Raw genomic sequence first — 12,204 nt, 5'->3', positions numbered from 1 at the left:
GTCCTCAAATCGCTTGCCGGCAGTACTTGGGGAAAATAGAAAGAAATGTTGATGGTGACATTTAAAGTAATGGGCCGGCCCGTTCCGAATTATGGTGCGCCTGTCTAGTCGCCTGACACTAGTCATTCGCAATGGATAAAGCTACAGACATGCCAAAATGCAATCAGGACAGACACGGGATGCCTCCTGAGTATTAAAGTATTTTTAGACGCTATTTGTGGTCAGATTCTAAAGTATGACACGTCGAAATTTTATCTCGAGAAGGCAATTCATCTTGTTTCCATATCTCAGTGACAGTAAATTAAAGCTAGCTAAAAATCATTAAACTTGTTCTAAGAAAGCCTTTCGATTTGAAGGCAACTTAGACGTTTTTTTGCAGTCTTCTTACATTTTTCGTCATATCATCGGCTTTTACAGACGATTCTTACAGTATGTGTAGCAAAAAGAAAGTAAAAAAAACGGTAATTATTTTGCGAAAATAATTCAAACTCATGGGTGTACAGCAAAATTTTGCCTTGTAAGATAATACGGAACTTATATCTAATACTTTTATTTAAAAAATTCCGGTTTCATAGTTCGGTATGTACCAGAAGGCATAACTTCAATGGATTTCTCTGCAGAGTATACAGAAAATGCACGCAAACAAATTTACATGAAAAATTCAACAAATACAACTGCACTTGCTTAAGTGTGTTGAAATGTGGCAAGTAGCCGTGTCACTGAGGGGTGCCAAATTCAAGTGAAAAGTGAGTGGTGAGCACCAACACAGTAACCCACTTTTGCTAATTAACTACTACGAAATTTCGTAGGCCCTTCGGTGGCTGTTAAATGTTCAGCAAAAAATATGTATGGCCTTTATTTTATAAATACGTAACACAAATAGTGTGCGTTATGTAAACTGTATGAGAATGCATTAGACACGATTTAAATTGATTTCGATTGCCTTCGTCTTTGCTTTTTAATTCACACTTTATTGCTTCTTTACACAAATTGAACTGAAAGAGTGTACACCAAGGTGGTCCAAGAAATTAAAAGTGAAATTATGCCTATTTTTATATACTTATTATTTTATGTTAAGGAAGCGCCGTTAAAATATTTTTTAAATGAATTGAAGATATTTTTTTAGAGAGTTCAATTTATAACTTAGTGCAAAATGTTTAAACATTCATCCAATTTCCATCAAAATTTCATACTTTTTATCAGAATTTTTAGAAAATTTTTGGCTATACAAGTTTTTAGTCTATTTAGCAGAGGTATTAAAGCTCAACTCCTTGAGGAAAAGTCGCTGTCTGGTGAAATGGGACAGATTAAAGAAACGTCAAACTTGGCTTAATAGGTGCAAGGGCATCAAAGCGGCTGGCCATGAGCCCTTAACGAGCAGGCACAGCCTCCAAGGTGCGCGAGAGTGTTGACTTTATCGGAATTGCAGAAACTAACGAACTCAATCAGTGCCCCTGTTGCTGCAAAGAGGGGTATGCTCTATGTAAAAGCAAAACGGGAAAAGCGCGCTACTCCCAGATAGTGGAGAGGTTGTCCTCGATCCCGGAAGGCGATCCCACGCCTGATGAAACGGCCTCTTTAAAATAAGCCAAAGAGGTTCTCGTCGCGAGCGCCCAAAACAAAGTAGTGAAAAGCGACGAGAAAAACATTCCCCACCCCCTACACTCCTCAATGCCGAGAGAACCGGCCTTTACGAGGCAAAGGTCTCTTGAGAGTACACAGAGTAGATCCAAGAGATCATCTTGTTTCCAAGGGCCTTCAGCCCTCCCATAATCCAGTTAGTACTAGGCAAAGCACTCCAAAGCTTTTAACGAGCACTCCAAGCTTTAAGAGTACCTGACGATGGCAATTATCGACAGGGGGTACTCTGACGCCAACATATCTTCAGATAATAGTAAGTCGATCTTAATAGGTCTCCGTAAAATCTATAAGGATAATCTTACGCGGCACCCTGTCTCGACACCGGTTAACCGAGCTGTCTACAGGACCGTGCGAAGCTTGTACCGTGCATCTTCTGTTCTGTGGGACAACTGTCACCAAGGGCAAAAATTGTAGTTGTTCATAGTGTCGACATCCCAATCTGGATTACAGCTGAACCATTTAAGCCACAAGAAGTGCTACGTTGGTTTTGTTATCAACGAAGCTGCACCCCAGCTATCGCTGACAGTGGTGGAGTAGTTCACTAGGGCTTCAACTCCATTACAATGGTAGTCCTGAAGAAAAATAACCCACCAGAGGTTCAGTCTGCGAACGCCTGCTGAATCAAATACGGCGGAAAGAGATATAATAGTCACCGTCTAGATAAGACCTTCTCCTCCTAACAACTTAGCCTCGAAACCTCCACAAGGCGCATCAGGTGCATTTGAAGATCTGGTCATCTACCAGAGGGCTTATAAGATACCGCGTCGGGCATATAAAGCGATACTTTATCGGCCATGCAGTTTTAAGTAATTATCATTTTTTTAATTTTATCGCCGTTTGCCTAATTTTACTCAGCTCTACAGGTATTATACGAAAATGTTACTGAACCTGTGATACGAGTATGAGAATGAGCCTCCAGGCGTAAGTCCGTCCCTTTACGCAATCATGGAGGTGGCATCGACAGTAATCTATCCTAACCTCTAACCTTCTATGAGCCATTTTGGAATGCAATCCACAAATTTTGGATGGCGTTTAGATCTAGACTCTGTGATGGCTAGTTGTTAACTTGAAAGTTTTGCTCAACCAGCTAGTATTAGACATTCGGTGGCGTATGCTTCGGGTCACCATCTTGCTGGAAAATTATTTCTTTCACAGAATAAGGCCTTATATCAACAAAATATAGCAAATTTGTACGAAAAGTAAGGAAATAATCCTTCTTTTTTATTTTTATTTCAATATTCACTGATGGTTCTGAATTCCAATGAAATGAAATGAAAATTGCGGCACGTAATAAAAAATAACCCCTTACAGAAAAGTAGAAGCAAGACAAATGCAAAGATGCCTCAAAAATGAAGATTCGATTTTCATTGCAGCTCCATGGCTTAGGTTTTTTGGGTATTTTGCCGAGCTCCTCCTCCTATTTGTGGTGCGCGTCTTGATGTTGTTCCACAAATGGAGGGACCTACAGTTTCAAGCCGACTCCGAACGGCAAATATTTTGTATGAGGAGCTTTTTCATGGCAGAAATATACTCGGAGGTTTGCCATTGCCTGCCGAGGGGCGACCGCTATTAAAAAAAAAACGTTTTATTCATTTTGATCTTTCACCGAGATTCGAAACTCTCTGAATTCCGAATGGTCGTCACGTACCAACCCATTCGGCTACGGCGGCCGGCCATGGCTTAGGTTACGTTAAGTTAAATGAGTTCCCATGGAGAGGGCACAAATTTCGTGCATTGTGATACCATTGAGGGAAAAAAGAGGAGAGGCAAGAAAGAAAGGATATGGGTACTCCGCAGCTTACTATTCTTACAATTTTTAAAAAGATTCACTACAGATTAAGGTTGAATACGGGTAAGCTGTGTTTTTCCTACTAAATGTTTCAATATAAGAAAGATAAATTCTGGATAAAAAATTAAACATCCACTCATAAAAAAATGTTATCTCATTTAAAAGTTTAAAGTTTATAAAAAATACTAGACTTGAAGCCGTTATTGCATACATACATATGTATGTATATTCGCCACCAATTTTCTTTTTGCCTCAGGATGATTGAAAACAACTGAAATAACTTCACAACACACTGAGTGAATTTCGAAATTGGGTGATATATTGGAAATTTATTGCTTACAGTAAATGTGAGGAATTTCTATTCGGCTCTAACACGTCCAGTACAATGCATGAAAACATTTTTTTGCCTTTACAATGATTGGTATTAAATTTATCACGCAAAGTGGGCAACGAAAAGCCATAAATAGTTGCTTATTGACTCCGCCATAGAGGCACCAAAAAGCAAAAGTAAAAACAAAAGTTATTTGCACTTGGAGACTTGAAATGCCAAATATTTGTGTTTTTTTTTTTTGTTATATTTTTTATTAATTTTTTTTGCTACTTTTTATAAATTGCTTTCTTATTAATTTGCTGATATTTCGTTGCATTTTTTTTTTGTTTTTTGTTTTTGTGCTGCACCACATGTTGTAAGTAAGCGGAAAAAATGCGAATGCTGATACAGAAAAACAAAGTAATTACTTGTAAAAAATATTATAAAACAAAAGCAAAGCGCGCAAACAGAAAGGTAGCGGAAAATGGAAACCGAAGAATAAGAGGAAAAAATTTCAACAGAAATTGTGTCAAAAAGCTTGACAAGGCTATAAATAACGATCTCGTTGAGCTTACTTACGAGTAGCTTAGCATTGAACTTGCAAAATGTGCTGCCGCTAATTATCGACTGAATTGCGATGGGAAATATGAATCGATAAAGGTCAATGTATCTGCTTATTTATGCATGTACGAATGTGTGTTTAGTCGCAAAAGCGTGTGCATTAATTGTTTGCAAATACCCATTTATGTTTATTGGTATGTACCTATGTACATATACTTGTGCGCTAAGCCACGCGTGAGTGCCATTGCGAACGTGCGCCAACGAGATTCGTGGCGGAATTCACTATGTAAATAAATAAATGCTAAAATAATAAATGAATTTTCGTTTCGAGTTACAAAAGGCTGAATTGCGAAAACTTGTACAGTTTATATTTAATTAAAAAAAAAATTCTAGATTTCCATTTGGAAATTAGGTATTTTCAAGCCACCACATGAGAACACCCCACAAAAAAACGTTGGGACATCAACATTTTGAACCGTTTTGACTATTTCGCTTTTTTTTAATACTCATCATTTTTGTATGAAACTATGGCTCATTGTGCAACAAAATCCATTTAAATTGATTTTTTAAATAGTATACCAAAATTAAAAAAATCACTAACACTTTTCATCCTAACTTCAGTGCTTTGATTTGAATTACTAGAAATATTTTTGGTATGCAGTTTCATAGCTTATTAAATTTAGGTCAAATAAAGTGCAAGTTTCAGGCTGCAAAGAAAGCCTGTAAATTTTTTATAATTATTAATTTGAAACTTCAAGTCGCATTTGCCTAAGCACTTGTCAAGGATGTATGCGTCGGACCACTAATATTACTATGCAGCACTGTTTAATTGACCAAAAGTCATTATCAAATCAAACTTTTGTGTTTTAAATTTTTTTTTTACCAGATGAAAGAAATGATTATGTTTGTTTTTAAGTCATTTCCTTTACAAATATGCACATAATTACACAAACAAGTTATTTCATGTCAAAGCACCATGGAAGTGCATATCACCACCATTGTTACGTATGCATGCAGACTATCGGCAATTGATTATACGTTTACAGACACTAAACAAATGAAAAAAAAAAACGAATAAACCATAGCATATATTTTTTCCTTAATGCCTTTTTTTCTTCTTTAATTAAACGCCACGCTATGTATAATTATTCATAATTATTGAATAACCAACATTGATGGCGGTGAATTAAGGCTGAGACATGCCAACTACTTGAAGAGGTATAAGGCATATTAGTGAATATTTATAAAGGGTGTGCTTTATTGTATTAGTTATGAGCTCTTAAAATGAAAGTGTGTGCTCGTACTTTTAAATCATGGCAGTAATCTTAAAAGTGACTTTATTGCCACACAAAGCAAAGGTGTATCAGAACTGGTTGAATTTTTACCAATTTTTCGCGGAAGTGAATCGATATGTATCGATAAACTCGGCCAAAATCGCGTAAGCGATTATCGCGCCAATTAAGAAGAAGAAGAATCGATATATATTTCATTAGCATCGGCCACAAATAATTACATAATTTTTCTTGACGCTACTCTCTAAATTTGTTCGGTTACCAAGAAGATCAAAAGCCTAATTTTAAAAAATTTTTGTGCTAAATATTAACCCATGCCACCAGGTCTTCGAAACCTACGAAACGCTCAATGCTATTTAATATTTTCTTTCAATTTCTCTTCAGAAATAAAAAGTGTTACCATTTCTTTATGAAAAAAATATCCCTTTTTTGTTGGGACTCTGTAACGCCCGTATTGGGGAAAAAAATTCTGATAACATTAAAAAAAATATTTTTCTAATTTTTTTTTACTTTTGGTATAAATTATTTGTTTTTAGGCCATTTTAATTTTTTTATACTTCTTTACTTATTTATTTAACTAAACAATAAAAAAGCAAGCGATTTCGTTAATTCTCATAGAATGTAATGAATTACAGTGAGTGACTCCAGTAAACAAAGAAATGAGGCCAATAAACAAAGATATGGCAGCATCGTGGATGCAAAATTAAGCTCTCATCGATTGTTTTTTTACCCTGAGAGATCCTTCAGTGTTCGTAAAATTAGCATCACGCGCATAACCTCGATTTTTAAAAACGATTTCTGAAATCTAAAAATGTTTTACAATTCTTCCGGCCGTATTTTTAAAACACATGGCGGCCGCCGTAGCCGAATGGGTTGGTGCGTGACTACCATTCGGAATTCACAGTGAAAACGTAGGTTCGAATCTCGGTAAAACACCAAAATTAAGAAAAACATTTTGGTAATAGCGGTCGTCCCTCGGCAGGATATGGCTAACCACCGAGTGTATTTCTGCCATGAAAAAGCTCCTCATATCTGCCGTTCGGAGTCGGTTTGAAACTGTAGGTCCCTCCATTTGTAGAACAACATCAAGACGCACACCACAAATAGGAGGAGGAGCTTGGCTAAACACCCCAAACAGGGTGTACGCGCCAATTATATATATATATATGTATAATGTTTTTTTCACAAACGAGTTTCAGAAAAATCCAATTGAATTTCAGAAACCAGATATTTATTAAAACAACCAAAATCTATCTTCAAAATCCACAGGCGAATTCCAGAAAACAGCAAAAGTGTCTCAGAATAATCCACTTGTATTTTAGAAAAGCTCAAATGTATTTCAGAAGACCAGAAATGAATTTCAGAAAACAATAAATAAATTTCAGAATGCTCCACTTGTATTTCAAAAAAACACAAATTTATTCCTGAAAACAACAAATTAATTTTAGAATACCCCGACTGTATTTCAAAAAACAAAAATTGATTTCAAATATAAAAACTTAATTCAGAAAACCACAAATAAATTTCAAATTTCAATTACATTTCATTTCAAATGTATTACAAAAAACAAACAAAGCAGAAAATTTCCATTAGATTTCAGAAAAACAAATATTTTTCAGAAAATTCCAATTTCATTTCAGAAAACAACAAATGAATTTCAAATTTGAATTATATCTCCATTTCAAATGTATTTCAAAAAACAAATAAAGCAGAAAATTTCCATTAGATTTCAGAAAAATACAAATATATTTCAGAATAGAACAAATATTTTTCAGAAAACTTTCATTTCAGTAAAGTACAAATTTATTTCAGAAAACAACAAATGAATTTCAGATCACCACCAAATGTATTCGCAAATAAATTTTAAATTTAAATTTTACAAATATGTTTCAGAAAAAAAAAAACAAATGAATTTCAGAAAAGAACAAACGCGTGTCAGGAAACTCCAATTTTATTTCAGAAAAATTTAAATTTACTGTAGAAAAAACCAAATATATTCCAGAAAACTCAAATATACTTAAGAAAATTCCAATTTTATTTGAGAAAACACAAATGTATTATTGAAAACAACAAATGAATTTCAGAAAACCCCAATTTTTTTCTGAAAGACACAAATATATTTTAGAAAGGAACACAAATGTATTTCAGAAAACACTAATTTTATTTCAGAAACATACAAATTTGTTTCAGAAACAAACAAATGTATTTCAGAAAACAACAAATGTATTTCAGACAAATATTTTTACTACACTTTTTCAAGGTATTTTTTATTAGAAATTATGGTGTCGGCTTTTTTTTGTTCCCAATAGTTGTGAAGATATGTATGAAAATTTCGGAAATCTAACGCAAATGAAGTAAATCAGTTATAGGCAGTAGCGTGGAAACTTTTTCTCAAAATATAACAATGAAAAATGCTTTAATAAAAATGGTATGAAAATAGTACTCTGAGTGCATAAAATTTTCTAAATGGCAGTGTATAAAAACCAATCGTTAAATTTCAAATCAAGCCTGTACGAAACACCCTTTACAAATATATACACGAATATAAGCCTGGTTACATAAGTACAAAAATGGGCTCCTCCTTTGCACAAATGGGTTTGCGTGCCCTTCCTACAACTTGGTGGAGGAACGAACAGAGCAAGGAAATTTTCTTATGCTCATATTTACTGTTATTATTATTTTTCCCCCTTTTTTCGAAATTACATTTTATTTTTTTAATTTGTTATTTTTTTAATTTTTTTTTAGTTTGCGGTGCCTGCCTTGCCTAAATGGCAAAATACATTGTAGTGGAAGAAAGTAAAAGTGCATAAAGCATAACCAATAATCTTCCGTGAGCAATGAGCTTCAAGCGAGACAACAATGACAAAAGCAATTTTCAAAGAAATCAGAGCACGTGTTGATTGCTATTTTATACTCGTAATAACTCGAAAGCAAGAAAAAATATATTTTTTATTTTTTAATTTTATTGTACCGAAAAAAAAATTATGTTAACCAAAGCTTAGGAGTCAAACAATTGGCAATTATTAGTCTGTAAAAGCACTCGAACTTCTTTTGAATTGTTTTTCTGGTATTATTTCATTTTCAATGAACGATAATGCCATTTGTTTGCTTCTTTTCTTATGTAAGGGCAGCTTTTGTCACAGCCAAAATATATTTTTGTTGTAAAAAGAAATTTTCGTAATTTTGCTGGTTTTTACTTTTACAACTCGCTCTTTAATATGTCATTTTACTACTTTTTATACGTTTTCCTTTTTATGCCATAGTTTTTCCGCAAAAACGTTACATCACTTTTGTGTTATGCCGGTGACATCTTTAGGCAGAAAAATTACGGAAAATGCGCAAAGTTACTAAAATGTACGAGTGCTTCCAATGCATTATTCACGTAGGTACGTAATCCAATACAGATAATTATAATTAGCGCCGAAGCATCATAATTACAATACATTTTTACACAACGCCAGCAAAAAGTTTCGTAGTTCATTCATACGTTTAGATAATGACAAGTTAATGCTCTAGTCATTAGCTGTTGTTGCATTTGCAGTGGTTTGGTTTTTGTTGGCTTTGTGTGGCTTACTGTACCGCCCCACCGTAGCAATTGGCTACTGTTTTGTAGTCGAACCATTTGACCCTTAATTTGATCTTAATTAGTATATGTAACTAAGAAATAAGGAAGTGGTAGTCAAATATTAGCAGGGAAATTATTTCATCTGCGAATGGATTGTAAAAGTAATACCTTGACTGCAATCAATCCAGTTAGGAGTGACTACATAGATTAGAGTAGGTTATGTTACAGTGGTTCCTACTCTGCATAAGCGCATAGAGCGGTCCACTTAATCCTGGAGGCTGATTGTGATACCATTTGTTTCAGCTCAAGTTTACACCCCTAATTCTCAATGTGATGAAACCACTTCTTCTGTTTAATAAACGATGAAATATTATATTTTGGCTGGATTCTAAATTTTCCAGACTTCCCAAGAAGTAAAGCTAGAGCTCCGAGAGAAGTGGGAGAGAAAGTTATCAACACTCTCTACCTTTTTCTCGCAACAGCTGCAACATAAGTCATTTGGGGGAACCCCATGCGTTTCCTATGTGTTACAATTAGGCAGTATTCGGTGATGGTACAAATGGAGGGTTTGTCGAGGAGAATGAGCTTCCTAATTTGGTGACCATTAATTGTAAGCCAAACCTGTCTAGTTATCTACTGTTTGTCCCATGGTCCATCTGACTGACGTGCAGACTTGCTACAGAGCTTGTTCGAAGATAAGAGCATGCCCAGATACTGGACAGAGTTGACTGATTGAATCAGTACTCAGTGTCTCAGACAACGTTTCGTGATGCACCACTAAGCCAGTTCATTTAGAATAGCTCTACATGAGACTGCTACTTTTTAGGAAGAGTTTTGACCTATTACAGATTTAATGTCGGTTTTATTGTCAGCGTAGTTAGCAATCGGTTGTGCTGTAGCTATTAATTTAGCTTGAAAGACGCTGCAGTAATAAGGCACACAGTACTTCTGAGTGAATGTCTCTGCCGATCCTAGTATTTAGTCTTGAGCTGTCAATGAAGATAGCCACTGATTCCAAGTCAAGATCCTTAAAGTGTTTTTTTAATTCAAGGTCCTTTGAATGTGACAAATCTTTCTGCAACTCTTATGGAAAAGTTATATTCAAAACAAAATTTTAGAGTAATGTCATCCAGCTTCCTTCATATCCCGGAAAGGTTCCTAGAATTCTTGAGTGCACAAATCTGAAATTAGGCATCCATTTTATCTGACTGCATAGCAATAGTCCGAAATTTTTCTTGGGTAGAAAGTCCAATAGAGTCTCAAGAGCAGCGGGGGTAAAAGGCAGCGCTCCTGTAATAATCATTAGTACAGCAACCCTCTATTGTTTTCCTAGTCGAGTGTCCAAGAGCACTATTCCCTATAGAAAGAGAATAAGAAACCTAAATTCCAAATTTGAAATTTCGCCAATATTGTTGATAAAGAGTTTTGCAACAGCTGATAGCATTGCCCTTCATAAGCTGGGAAGATAGCCATAGCCCTTCTGCACAACTGCGGCAACTATTCTGGCGTGGTACTCGTGTGTTTAACCTCACAGTGTGCTTCCCCGACTTACAGTGCCCCGCGTCCTTCAGTGCCTGTACCGAAGCAGTTGCTTGGTATTTGATACTTTACAATCAGGCCATGTCTTTCTGGACATACACAGGTTGGTAATCCCATACATCGTCTACTTACAATGTTGTAATAGTGAGACTGTAGTTCCACCTCTATCCGGCTGAAAGGAACTTCTACTGGTTGCATTTCGATTGAGCTTAAGGGGGATCTAAAGATAGCAAGCTCAAAAGCCTTCTTATTACTCTCGATATCCCTGTTACCTGGAATCCATACTAGAATGATGTCGAGCCAGAGACTGAGCAAGTCGAGTTACTCCTTATACTGCATCACATGCTTGGAAGTTATGCTTTTTGATTTTACCACCTTAATAGGGCACTGACTATCCGTGAGGATTGCCATCTTGTCTTCAGTTTATATGATAATGAAGGTGAATTTGCAAGTATCCCTGGATATTCTGCCTAACATCCGCCATCTTTATCTGGAACACGCATTGACTTGGATAGTTGTGGAGAGTTAGAGTAGAAACTTAGCGCGACGCCACAGCCCATTTTGGACATCAGTGTAGATGTCTACCTACATCAGAATCTCTACAATCTGCTCTAGATGGAAATACCACGGAGAAATCTTTAATGCTGCCCTTTGTACCCTTTCCAATTTTCTCTTGGACATGGGTGTGATACATTCACGTACTAGCAGAAGAGGCTGTGAGCAATTCAACTGCATATAAAATTAATTTTCAACTTTTAATAAATTCTGTTAGGTGTTTGGGCGGACTTCTCCTCCTATTTGTGAAGGGCGTCTTGATGTTTTTCAACAAATTCAGATTTAAATCGACTCTCAATGGCAAATGGTGTTTTATGAGGAGCTTTTTCAAAGCAGAAATACGCTCGAAGGTTTGCCAGTGTCAGTCTCTTCCTGCTATACCCAAAAAAAAGGGAAAAAGTGAAGTTTGAAAAAAGGAGGATTTTTTTAAAGTCCAAGGTTTTTTAAAGAGGAGAACTGGCTCAGGAAGAGTCGGTAAAACTAACTCGAGGAAACATCGCATGAGTCTGCAAAATGCTCCATAACTGCCGCAGACATTAGAAAATACTTCATAGAAGTCGACGGCATAAAAAATGTGTACAAGAACAGCTCTTCATAGAATGTAACAACAAAAAGTGGCCGAAAACGTAGCCATTAGCTAAAACAACTGACTGAAATTTATTGAAGTATATGATTTACGATTAGGCAAGGTGATTTATTCTTTATAACAACAACACAAAGTAGACAAAAGAACTTCAAGCCTCTTACACACAAGCACAACAATACAAATACTTGTGCAGAAGTGTTCAAGGTCAACTTAAATAACAGCTAATACGAAATGCGAGCTATAAAGGAAAAGATATTATATCACACTCGACTGCGAGTAAAAATATGAGAAAAAATGAGAAAAAAATAGAAACATAAAAAACTTATAATGAATTAAAAGCAAATTTTTTATGCTCCTCATAACTGC

At 35.6% G+C, this 12,204-nt stretch overlaps 1 protein-coding gene across 7 annotated transcripts in view; it reads right to left on the bottom strand.

Moving 5' to 3' along the window:
* Window positions 1-12,204, bottom strand: part of LOC128857891 (mucin-5AC) — a 141,986-nt gene that overhangs the window by 78,180 nt on the left and 51,602 nt on the right. The window lies entirely within an intron of this gene.

The sequence above is a fragment of the Anastrepha ludens genome, chromosome 3 (assembly GCF_028408465.1).
Source record: "Anastrepha ludens isolate Willacy chromosome 3, idAnaLude1.1, whole genome shotgun sequence".
NCBI classification, from domain to species: domain Eukaryota; kingdom Metazoa; phylum Arthropoda; class Insecta; order Diptera; family Tephritidae; genus Anastrepha; species Anastrepha ludens.
The sequence above is the reverse complement of the archived record's forward strand: the minus strand, read 5'-3'. Positions and strand labels throughout refer to the sequence as shown.